This window comes from Capra hircus, chromosome 15, assembly GCF_001704415.2.
Source record: "Capra hircus breed San Clemente chromosome 15, ASM170441v1, whole genome shotgun sequence".
Lineage (NCBI taxonomy): Eukaryota > Metazoa > Chordata > Mammalia > Artiodactyla > Bovidae > Capra > Capra hircus.
Genome location: NC_030822.1, coordinates 77689814 through 77702074, shown reverse-complemented (window position 1 = coordinate 77702074; position 12261 = coordinate 77689814).

The window sequence follows — 12261 nt, the reverse complement described above, 5'->3', positions numbered from 1 at the left end:
CCCAGGGGAAGTGTGTGTTTGAATTGGGGTAGCTGGTCCTGGAGGAGGAGCTAGAGCTCCTGGGGCTGTGTTTGTGTGCTCCATCAGCAGGTGTGGTGGTGTTGTGTGCACTGGGACAGTATCAGCCTGAGAGAAAATACATATCTGTTGAATGGATGAATAGATTAATGAATAAATAAGAGGATAGTGGGGTTATTCTCATATAAACAAGTTATGGGGAGAGATATTTTGGAATATATGACCCTATAGTTGCCCTTCAGATAGCACCCTGAGGGGGCTGCTTCCTTATCCTGCAACTCACATGGTGGCCCACCTGGAGGAGTGTTCATCCTCTGAATTTATGGGGCCACCTAGTCCTTTCTATCTGGCCAGACCTAACATCCGTACCTATGACCCCAGGAGGGGATCGTACAAGAAGGAGCAGAAGGACCAACACAACTTCATCCAGCTACTGCTGGAAAACCACTTGACAAGCATTATTGTGATGTAGGATCCAGGAGAACAGCATGAAAACAAGGGATTGCTCTCCGAGGCATGGCTAAAGGAAATGGCGCTGCGAGTCGGTGAATGACCATCTCATGCAAATAAGTTGCACATCTATGGATGGACAAGGTGATTGCAAGTGCTCAGGAAGCAGAATGGAAGGCCTAAACCTAACCAACCAGCCAACCGACCAGACAAAAACAAGAAGACCCGCATCCTCAAGGAAGCTTTGTCAGAAACCAAGCAGTGAACAAAGACGTTTAGCAATTCTTCAAATGCTTTGACATATAAGACCTGTCTCGCTGTTGTTGTTGTTGTTTTATGCCCAAAGTCAGAGGACAAATTTAACCAGGATTGACAGCTTCATTCTGATGAAAGGAGGACTCTTAAGATGAAAATGTCATTCCAGACGGGAAGAGCAAGCATTTGGCTGTTACCAGAAAACCTTGTTGCAATTCAGTCTCTCTCCAAACATTCACTGAATTGAAAATGCTAATTTCATAAGCATGCAGAACTTGAGTCCTATCTCTTGATACTGTTTCTATTGCCACCAGGTCATTACTTCTGTCCTACACGCCCTGAGTAATCTACTCACTGGTCCCCTGACTCATCTGGTTCCAGCCCATCCCACCCTGCACTGAAAACAGTTCCTCTTAAGAGCAGCTTCAAGCAACCAGCCATCAATCAGTTCAAAGACCTCCAAGGATTCCTCTCTGGGAGTCAATGAAGCACAAATCTCTCAACTGGGTATTTAAATCCATCCTTCCTGAAGACTATACTTTCTCTCTGTCACATTTTTTTCCTAGTTCTGGAAGTGGTCTTGTCAGCTGAAAGAAAGCCTGACCATCTTTAACCTCCAGATAAATTATCCTCTCTTTCAAGAAGTGTTTACTGGGACTTCTTTCTTTATTCTCAGCTCCTTAATGGAAACTCTCCTTTGCCTAAACATCTATAGCATCTTGTTTTTATTTCAACCACTGAACTTAATCTTGCTACTATACTAGTTTATTTTTTCACAACCTGTTCTCCCCTAGATTGTGATCTTCTTGAGAAACAAAGACCTGTTGTTGTTTCGCTCTTTGACCCCCTCCCACCCACTCACATACCACCATCATAGCCCTGCTCTCCACACAGACACTTCCATGATCCGACCTTATGTTCATGAGACAAATTGAATTACTTAGTACAGTAAGTCCCCTACATACAAACATGTTCCATTCCAAGACCGTGTTCATAAGTCCAAAAGAGTTAGCCTAGATACCCAACTAAACCAATCGGCTACACAGTGCTATACTGTAATAGGTTTATAATACTTTTCACACAAATAATACATAAAAAGCAAACACAAACAAAAAACAAGCATTTTTAATATTACAGTACAGTACCTTGAAAAGTACAGTACCTTGAAAAATACAGTAGTACAGTACAACAGCTGGCATTCAGGGGTTGGCATCGAGTGAACAGGCAAGAAGTTACTGAGTGGAGAAGGAGAGACAGCAGGAGAGAGTAGAGCTGAAGGATTTTCACCAATAGGAGACCAAAGGCAAGCTGCAATCTCATTCATGCCTGATGCTGATGGAATGCTCGTTTGCATCTTTGAAAGTTTGCAGCTTGAAGAAGCTTTGTATGTAGGGGGCTTACTGAACTGGCTAAAAATAGGCCCTCAGTCAATGGAGCACCACAGAGCTATTCAGTTTTATACCTCAAAGTCTCGATGGTAGGATCTTTATCTAGTTTACCCATCTGTGAAAATGAAAGTAAAGTCGCTCCATTGTGTCCGACTCTTTGTGACCCCATGGACTGTAGCCTACGAGGCTCTTGCCTCCATGGAAATTTCTAGGCACGAGTACTGGAGTGGGTTGCCTTTTCCTTCTCCAGATCTTCCCCACCCAGAGACTGAACCCAGCAAGGTCTCCAGCACTGCAAACAGACGCTTTTACTGTCTGAGCTTGATGCCTAGCACATGGTGGGCATCCCATCAACATGTGCTGAGTGAAGGGATGGATGAGCAAGTGAATGAGTGACTGTATCAGTGTAAAGTGAATAGGTAAATATGGAAACATAGAGATGGAGAGGTACCAGAAAAGAGCCTAAGCCTGCTGGTTGGAGTTTATATAAAATATCTGGATGAAATTGTTTCAGTGCAGTCAGCCCGCTGTGTCTGCAGAGAGCCGAGGCCTGGAGGGCTGAGGAGCCCACAGATGCTGCAAATGGTGCTCGGGCTCATGCTGCAGCCCCTGCTCAGTGTCACGCCACTCCGGCCTAGCTTGAGGTTCAAAGCTGGGGAGCAACAGTGATGTACAGCAGGGACAGAGGGACAAGGAAATCAAACCCTGTGGCCCCAATTAAACTGGGGGCACCCCAAGTTGTCCAGGTTCACAGTTTGTAAAAGATTAGATGAACAAACTTGCAGCAGGAAAGAATAGGATCACTGAGGGATGATAACAGTGAAGGTTAATTTGTTCTGCCTGTTACGGGGGTAATTAAGCTGCCACATTTCACACTGTTATATTTGGATCAAGTAGCTTCTGATTATACACTTAAAAAAAAATTCAAGTAGCCACAATTTCCAAACTGAAACTGTGACTGCACTCTGGGAACCCCTGAACTACCAGTCAACTACTAATGATTGGGTACCACTCAATCATCTTCACAAAGTCTCTCCAAGATAGGAAGGAAGAAGCCTATTGTCCATTTAGCCACAGAACAGCTGAGGAATGAGCAACATGTTGGTTTATCCCCTGGAAACTCTTGCATATGACTGCCAAGGGCATGAACTTGGACAGTCATTCATTCAATAAAGATCAATTCCCGATGGCATCAGACCCTTTGGTTGGCACTGAAGATACATCTGAATAAAACAGGCAAAATGTTTGCCTTTGAGTTACCTGTACACTGTTGGGTTAAATACATAAAATCCAAATAAGTAAATAAATATATATAATAATAAACTTAGCAGACAAAAATAAGGCTTGAAAGAGAGTGATGGAAAAGGTTTTTCAGTATTAGTTAGTAATAGATCAATTTTGATAAATGTGGAAGTCAAAGCATAACTTAGGCAAATGAATAGACTAGACAAATGATAATTTGAGAGTGAAGCGAGTGTGAGATGACTGCAGGTTGCAATATTCAAGGAGAGTCTCCATCTCCATGACAGAAGTGGACCTTGAACTCATCTTTAAATTAAAGATGGCATAATGACTTAGAGGCTGGAGAGAAGTATTATATGGACAGTAAGCAATAAAGCTTGCTCAGTACAAACTTTGGGAGGCTAAAAGAAATGAATCGTTTCAATAAGCTGAACTTTGTGGAAACTGTTCTTGGGAGCTTTACTTTAACATACACATTCACAAGTGCATAAACACACACACAACACAGGCTAATGCTGCATGATGCTAAATCAGTGGTTAAGATACTCATGTGAATAAAAATGGGATTAATAAACTGGTGAATTGCATTCATCATTGAGGTCAGTTCAGTAGCAATGACCAGAAGAGTTTCTCCAGGTTGAGTTCTGTGTCCTGGAGAAACTCTTCTAGACATTGCCCCATCCCAGAGCTTCGGGGTATGCCTTGGGTCTTTCAGCAGCCTCAGGCTCCAGGGTATTGATGGAGGCTACTGGACGCTGACAATATCATGCCTCAAACCTGTTTATCTTCCTTGAGAAGAAATTGTGTGAATTGTTTTTTCTTGTATACATTTTGCACACAGTGGCTATTTCATATGTACTTACCTTATAAGCAACACAGCTCCCAAAGAGTTGATAGAAAGAACTTGAAACATTTCTATAATGTATAAAATTTCTATAATGTTTCTTTTAATTTTGAGTACATTTTGGTATAATCTATCACTCCAGTCTTATAAGCAAATAAAAAATCTAAGAGAAGAAGGTGTTTCTTATATAGAATGAGCTTCTGAAAATCTGGGAATCATATGCCAAGTAACTACTATTTGTGTACTTCTAACAGCTCGTTTCCAACAGTAGCTTCCCAGTGAACTGTGCATCCTGGAACTCTTGCTATGTGGTCCTCTTTCTACAAATCTCATCTGGTTCCAAATATGAGAGAAAAGTGATACTGAGGTAAATTCAGAAGAAGCCTTGCAGTCCTTGCCTCAGTTTCTTGGAACACTCATTCTGCTGGGAGTCAGCTCCCACATGTAAAGTCACTACTTTGCATTCCTCCACTGAGAGGAAGCCCAGATTCACTATAAGCAGCAGCAGGGAGAAAGAGATCAGCCCAGCCTCAGCTACTCCACTCCAGCCGTCCTAGCCTGGCTGCTACACATCCTAGTCCTAGTCCAGAAGCCATCTTGACCATCTTGCCCAGTGTTATGTTTAGATGTCTCAAGCCACAGTCAAGATCTAACTGTACCCATTTGAGACACTCTTGGTGAAAATCACTCAGCTAAGTCTAGTCCACCTACCAAATAATAAAACGTAAACATCATTTGCACAGGGGTTCCCAGCCTCTGGAATCTAATGTCTGATGACTTGAGGTAGACCTGATATCACCCTAGATTCATGTGTTGAATCCTCAATGGGATGGTATTTGGACATGGGACTTGGCGTGGTAATTAGGACATGAGGGTGGAATTCTATGAATGTGAATAGTGACCTTATAAGATCCTGTTCATGATGCCAGTTGTCTTGCTGATCCTGCTCACAGTGCCAACTGTCTCACTGTATCTCTCTGTGCCTGTGTGCACTGAACCCAGGGTAGGCAAGGCAAGAGAAGAGGAGCCGCAAGAAGACTCAAGGAGCCATGGGAACTGCAGACACGTTTATTCTCTCCTGGCTAGAATGTAGTCATAACACAGTCATAGCACAGCCTCTCTCCTGGCTGATGCAGCAGCCGTAACATACCCATAATGTAGCCATAATATAACCTCACATAACATAACCATGATGTCACTCCAGCATAGCCCTGGTGCAGCAGCAGCCAGGACCTGCATGGTGAAGCTCACACAGGTGAACCACACAAAGCAGCCTGTGACCAAGCAATTACCTCGTGGCGTGCATGAGCAGTCCTATATGTGATCTCGGCTGTTACACAACTATGCAAAGTGAGAGGGCATGAGAGCATGGGGTGAGAGGGCATAACAGAGCGGGGCAGGAGAGACTGCTGCCATCTCATTGACTTCCCAACGGAGATCTCTCTCTCTCTCTCTCAAGCACGAGAGGACACAGCACTAAGGCCTTCAAACCAGGAAGAGGCCCCTCATCAGGAACTGATTTGGTGTACTCCTTGACCTTGAACTTCACAACCTGCTGAATAGTGAGAAATAAATTTCTGTTGTTTAAGCCATCTATGTAGGCTATGGTACTTTCATTATAGCAGCAGGAATTAACTAACACACTATTAATTTAAATATTGGAAATCAGGCCTCAAAATAATAGCCAAAACCTAAAAATTCCCCCAAATGTTTAACCATAATAGAATGAGAGAGAAAATTGTACTGTACACAAAAAATACACTACTGCATATGACAATAAATAGTCTATAATGCAATCCAGAAAATGTTTTATTAACATAATATGAATGAAAAAACAGAGATCAAAGACTACATGGTATGTGATTCATTTTGAAGCTTGAAAACTAGCAAAATGAATCAACTGTGTTTAAAGTCAATATAGTGTTTAACCTTGTGGGGAGGCAGTGGTTGTTGACTAGAACAAGCCATGGGAAAGTGGGTCTTATGTATGGATGGTTCTGTTTTGTGATCTTGATGCCTTTCACTTTCACAAAGTTATGTAGAGTCTGTGAAAACTAGTTGTGAATATTAAGTATATTTTATATATGTGTATATTATACATTAGTAAAAGCTTAAACTGAAATAGGCAGGGTAAATGAATTATCTGAGTGTCCTCAGTAAGAAACAAAGCATATTTTCAACTCTTGTTTCTCTGGCTTCAAATACTGAGCATTTTTATTTCTGGGAGCTTGACCTCCCACCCAAGCTCTCGGTAAGCTCTCGGTAAACTGTATATGTGTATAAATCTATAAATATACTCCAACAAATAGGTCCCAGTGATCCTCCATTGTCCAAAAGTGATAACTAATATTCATTGCGAGCTAATAATCCAAGCATTATCTAGTGCTTTGCATGCACTGACTCATTTAAAACTTATAAGAATACTACGAAGTAGTTATCACCACCCTCACTCTCATCATCACCATCCGAACCCGTATCTCAGATGAGGACATTAACTCCCAGAAGTGTTAGACAAACGGACAAATAGCTCATAACAGATCTAAGATGGGACCCAGGAAATATGAGCCAAGGCCCCCTCCTCCTCGTCTCTATGCTATTTTCCTAGTTTTGAGAAAGGTCCTCCGGATGCCGGCCGCGGGACCATCTCCTCTCCAACCGAGTGCATGCACACACATATATCTGGGCTGTATGTACCAGGTGTTTCAATACGCTCCATCATTTTGGATCTCATCATAAAGAATCCTGTTGTGCAGCTCTCTTCCACCATTCATTCATTTAAGAATTCACTCATTCATTCAGCTTTCTGGGTTTTAGCAAGTGTGGTCCCAGGTCTCTGCACAAGTCTCACCCACTCCATCTCACAATGTTATACAAATCTGCTCACGCTCTCTCTGTGGTGTCTTCAACCAGCACAGACCCTTCTTTAAGTCCATACAAAGCACTATATATTCAGTCGCATTTTATTGCTCCTTACAACAAATCCTTAAGGTAAAAGTCATTGACTTCCCTTTACAGATGAGAGAAAATTCAATTTTTGAATTTTCAGTCAGACTTCTTCATCAGATTATCACCTGGAAAGCTTTCTCCCCTACAGGGAAGCAGCCAGCACAAGGAGGAGATCTCAGCCCATTCCATGCAGTTTTGGTACACTGGTTTATTTCCATCAACCTTGGGAGTGTCATAAGTAATTTATTGATAAAGTATCAAAGCTTGCAAGCAATTTACCATTAAAAAATAAATGTGCTTGGCTTCAAAGTTATCTCTATGAGAAATCAGCTCATTCTTGCATCTCTGTTCATTACGCCAACAAGAAATCTCTCTGTGTTGAAGTCCAGAGGAAGTTACTGTCAAGAATGGTGACTTGTCCAAGGCCATACAGGGTCATAATCAGTACTAGAGGTAGATCCTAATTCCCTAGTCTAGGGATATTTTTATTATTTTTTAGCTCGATGACAACGTGTCACCCTTTCCTACCGAAGATGCACCTTTTAGAATCATAGTCAGAAACCTGGTTTTAGCAGCATGGGACGAGGACTAAATTGGGCCAGGATGGGTCCACCTATATTTTTTGGCCACTTTTTCAGAAAGGCTTCTTGTAATATAGCACCAGCAATTACTGCCAAGATCTTCCTTCCAGGAGCTCCCAAGCTCTAAGATGCCAACCCTCACCCAAGGTAGTACATTCCTGTCTAATTGTTGTTCACTGTTTCAAAGCAAACATCTCAAAAGACTGGCCTATAACTTGTCAAAATGTCTTGCAAGCATTTCTAGGCACTTAAAAAAAAAAGCATTGCTGTCAATTTCATGCAAATATGCATAAGTTGACAGTGTAGTGCCAAATAGCTGAGCTCTGAAGGGTTTGAGGCAAAATCAGAAGTCAAGGAGATTTTTCACGGACCTCGGCTCATTTACATTTTGCTAATTTACTGAGACAAAGTGAAGCCTGCTGGCTAATGAGATGGTTCGTGATGCTGAACCATATTTTGTGTAAATGAAAATCTGCCACTCTGTTTATTGGAAAAAATATGCTTCTAAAGACAGAATTATTGAGTTTAGATGCTTAAATTCCTACATTTAAAAGTGTAAAACTGAACATAAAATATCTTAATTAAATTAGTCTCTCTGCAAAGGACTGAGCTGTGGCTTTCAGCCCCTGAAGGGCTGCTACTGAATTTACTACCTCTTGCAAAACTGAAGTCTCTATAACACCACACTTCGTCTGTGACTTTGGCTGCAAATGTGAATTATTTGTGCAGAAGGCCTAGGGAATGCTGTTATAGCTTGAACAGTTTCAGATCTACAATGAGCAAAGGGCTAGAACAGATAAGATTCCCTGCAGTCAGAAGCTGGGACTTGGAACTCAGACACAGGAAGATGGTTGAGAGGCAGAGATGGGAGGTGTTTTTTATATCCTTTATCTTTCTGACAGGTATAAACAGAGACTTCTGAACTGATTGGCATGTTTATGCAAACACAAAAAGCTATGGGACAAACCAGTGAAGAGATTTTAGTTTTGTTTTTTCCTCCAGATAAATATAAAAAACAGAGGAAATGCTGATAAAACAGCCTTGATAACTTGCCTCCAAATTTAAAAGCAAGACACTTTGCCTGGTATACGCTCTTTGGGTTTGGGAAATACTTTAGGGGAGGTAATTGAATTGTTACATATAACGGGCTGGGACCACACGTGTTTACTTACTCTGGCCCATTACTCTGCAAACATGTCCATGAGCACCCTGTCTAATGCCCGTATCTGACTCTCAGAATCTACACTAGGAGCCTTATTCAGAGGCAGATTGCAAAAAAATTATACCCCAGAAGCCCTAGTCTAAAGTGTTCTGGTCTGTAATTGTATGAAATTGAAGTGGGCAGACACAGAACTTAACTGCATGTGAATGTGTAACTGAATTGTGCTTCTGCTGAGTAATTGGTATGGAAGCAGTCGAGAGTTTAGCTGGGATAGTGGGGTTCTTGGCCCCAACAGCAGACTCTGGAAGTGCCTTTGTAATGGCTTTATCCTCTACCCATGTTTAGAGCACAGTATATATACAGAATGCCACCCCCAGACTGCACACCCAGGTGGAGAGAACAGGATTAGCCTCTAGAGATCAGGTTGCCTCCCCCTGGAGGTCACAATGCAAGATGCACCCAAGTATGGAATCAAGGAACAGATCCCAAAAGCCAGGTTTCAAGAAACGAATTTAAATGCTTGGTGCAATAACATCTTGCTTGATCACACTGTTTTTCAGAGTTGACTACCATTGGTAGAAAATCCCTCACCCACACAAGGAAGATATTTGACAGGTTTTAGGAGCAGTTGGGGAAAGTGATCAATTCTTCCTCTTATCTTCCTCTTCTCCAGTACACAAATAAATGGTCAGCTCTCACAGGCAGGAAGGTAAATGCTGGAGAGCATCAGGCCATGATCCTGGCCCCTTAGGAAGCTTAAGAGGATATAGCAATACCTCTTTCTGAAGCAAGAAGACTGAGTTCCCCACCTTTTACAATGTACAGTCATATTGTCTCTTGGCTGCCTATGTGACATATTCAAGCTCCCTGAGCTGGTTTGAATTTTGTTTGATTATTTAGTATTTTACAGGGTATTTTATTTAGAGATAATGTCACTGACAATTTATTATCCAAAATGTCATCCACGTCTATGAGCTGAGATTCAATTTTCATGGCTTTTATATCTGTCATACTTGCTAGTCTCCAAACTCAATTGCTCATCCTTTCTTTTGAATTATGAAGCTAGTTGATTCCACGTTCAGTGCTCATTTCATCATTTTTATCCCCATACTTGTCTCATTTACACCCAATAATACAGTGTTTTGCATATTTGGAAGTTGCACTAGGCCATGAATTCCCTTTCCTTAATTCTTGGTGGCTATTTCTATTACAGGCTTCCTCACATAGAGTTTAACTTACTAAGTTTTCACATACTAGACAGTAAACACATCAAGGGCAGGAACTTTATTCATTTTTGTATCTTTCAACATCTATTACTGTAACAATAAATAAACATTAATTGGTTAAAAGATGAAAAGTTTTTAAATCAACTTAAAAATTTAATTTTAAACTAATCTGTTATTCTTTGCCCTTTCCTATTAAGTTTGCAATGCATATTCTAAGTCATTCTCGTATTTCTGAGCACAAAAAGCATGACAATATTTCTCGTAAATGAGAAAGCAGGATTGAAAGTCAGCAAATTTGGACCCAGTCCCACCTAATTTATAAAACTCTACAGTAACTGCAGCCCACACTGACCTTTCCCAGAATTCTTATTGTACTTAGAGACAGTATCAGCCAATTTAGCACAGAATTCTTCTTCAACATTTTTTTTTTTTGGCCTGTACTAGTTTTGCCTTCTGAACTAGATCAGAAACTCACAGCAAATATCCCAGAAATACCTGATAACTAAAGAGTAGGGTGATAAATTCTTCCGACTTTTAGCACTGGAAGTCCTCTGTTCCAGGAAACTCCAGTTTCACACAAACTAGGACAGTTGATCACCCTGAGTGGATGGGTTGTTCAGTTGACTAAATAACTGATTTTACAAGTTCTATTGATCACTGACTATAAAGTGTCTAGTAATATCCATATCAGCCTAGTCTTCCTCCTATTGCCAGACATGTGAGTATAAGAAACACTGACAAGCATATAGGCATATAGTATAACACTGATATTCGGTGGGCTTTTTACTGAGTTAACACATACATTTTATATTATTTTTAGCTATACCTGATCTGTGGGCTCCCCTAGCAGCTCAGTGGTAAACAATCCACCTGCCAACAATACAGGAGACTTGGGTTTGATCCCCTGGAGAAGAAAATGGCAACTCACTCCAGTATTCTTTCCTGGAAAACCCTGTGGACAGAGGAACCTGGCAGGCTACAGTCCATGGGTTTCCAAAGAGTCAGACACAACCAAGCAACTAAACAACAACAACACACGTGATCTGTGCGTTTGTATCAGGTTCAGTCAGATTTGGCCTATACTAAGGCATTCTTGGGATTCCCCAGTGGTTCAGAGGGTAAAGTGTCTGCCTGCAATGTGAGAGACTCAGGTTCGATCCCTGGGTCGGGAAGATCCCCTGGAGAAGGAAATGGCAACTCACTCCAGTACTCTTGCCTAGAAAATTCCATGGATGGAGGAGCCTGGTGGGCTACGGTCCATGGGGTTGCAAAGAGTCGCACACGACTGAGCGACTTCACTCACTCACTCACTCAAGGTATTCTTAGTAATATGAAACCTAAGGAATCATCTGATCAAACTTTGATCAAGTGGAAGCCTAGAAAGATGAAGTGAACTGACCAAAGTCTCCACAAAATTGTTAGAAGGGTTAGAAGTGCATTTCAGGCACATCCTTCCTTGCTCTCCAGTCTCCAGCAGAAACCCCAACCCATAGAGTGGGTTTTGAGGAAAAATTCAAATTTCATTACACAATTTGTGTTTTATTGAACATCTTTTTGCACATTTTGAGGAGATCTAGGTAAATTGAATAACTCCCTTGAGATGAATATAATCTACAGTTTCTTCTATGACTGCCTACTCAAAGCTATATTTTCTGTTCTAAAGACAAAGAAGTAATTTCTGGCAGCTGCCATTTACCTATGAGGAGCAAGCATTATCCTTTCAGGAGTCTATCTTTCTACCTAAAGTATGTTATTAGATACTGCCTGAATTTCCTCCTGCCATGGTAGTGTTCCTTGTAAGTCACTGGAACAGACGAGTGTGCTAGACTAGTATTCCTCAAAGTGATAAATGACCACCTGCATCAGAATTTCCAAGAGTATTGCGGGGAGAGGGAAAATTAGCCAAGATGGAATGTTCAGGCTCTCTCACCCCATGTTTTGTAAATCATGACTCTAACAGCTGAGACCACTTAGAGACTGTGCATGCATGCGGTACTCGCTCAGTCAGGGGTTACCGTGTGTGGCACACCTGTATCAATCGGTCAAGGGTTACTGCATGTGGTACACCTGTATGGGTTCCACCTAAGAAAGTGGTGGCATCCCTGCTGCAACACAGCTGTGTCTGTCAGATCATCCATGAGAGGAGAAA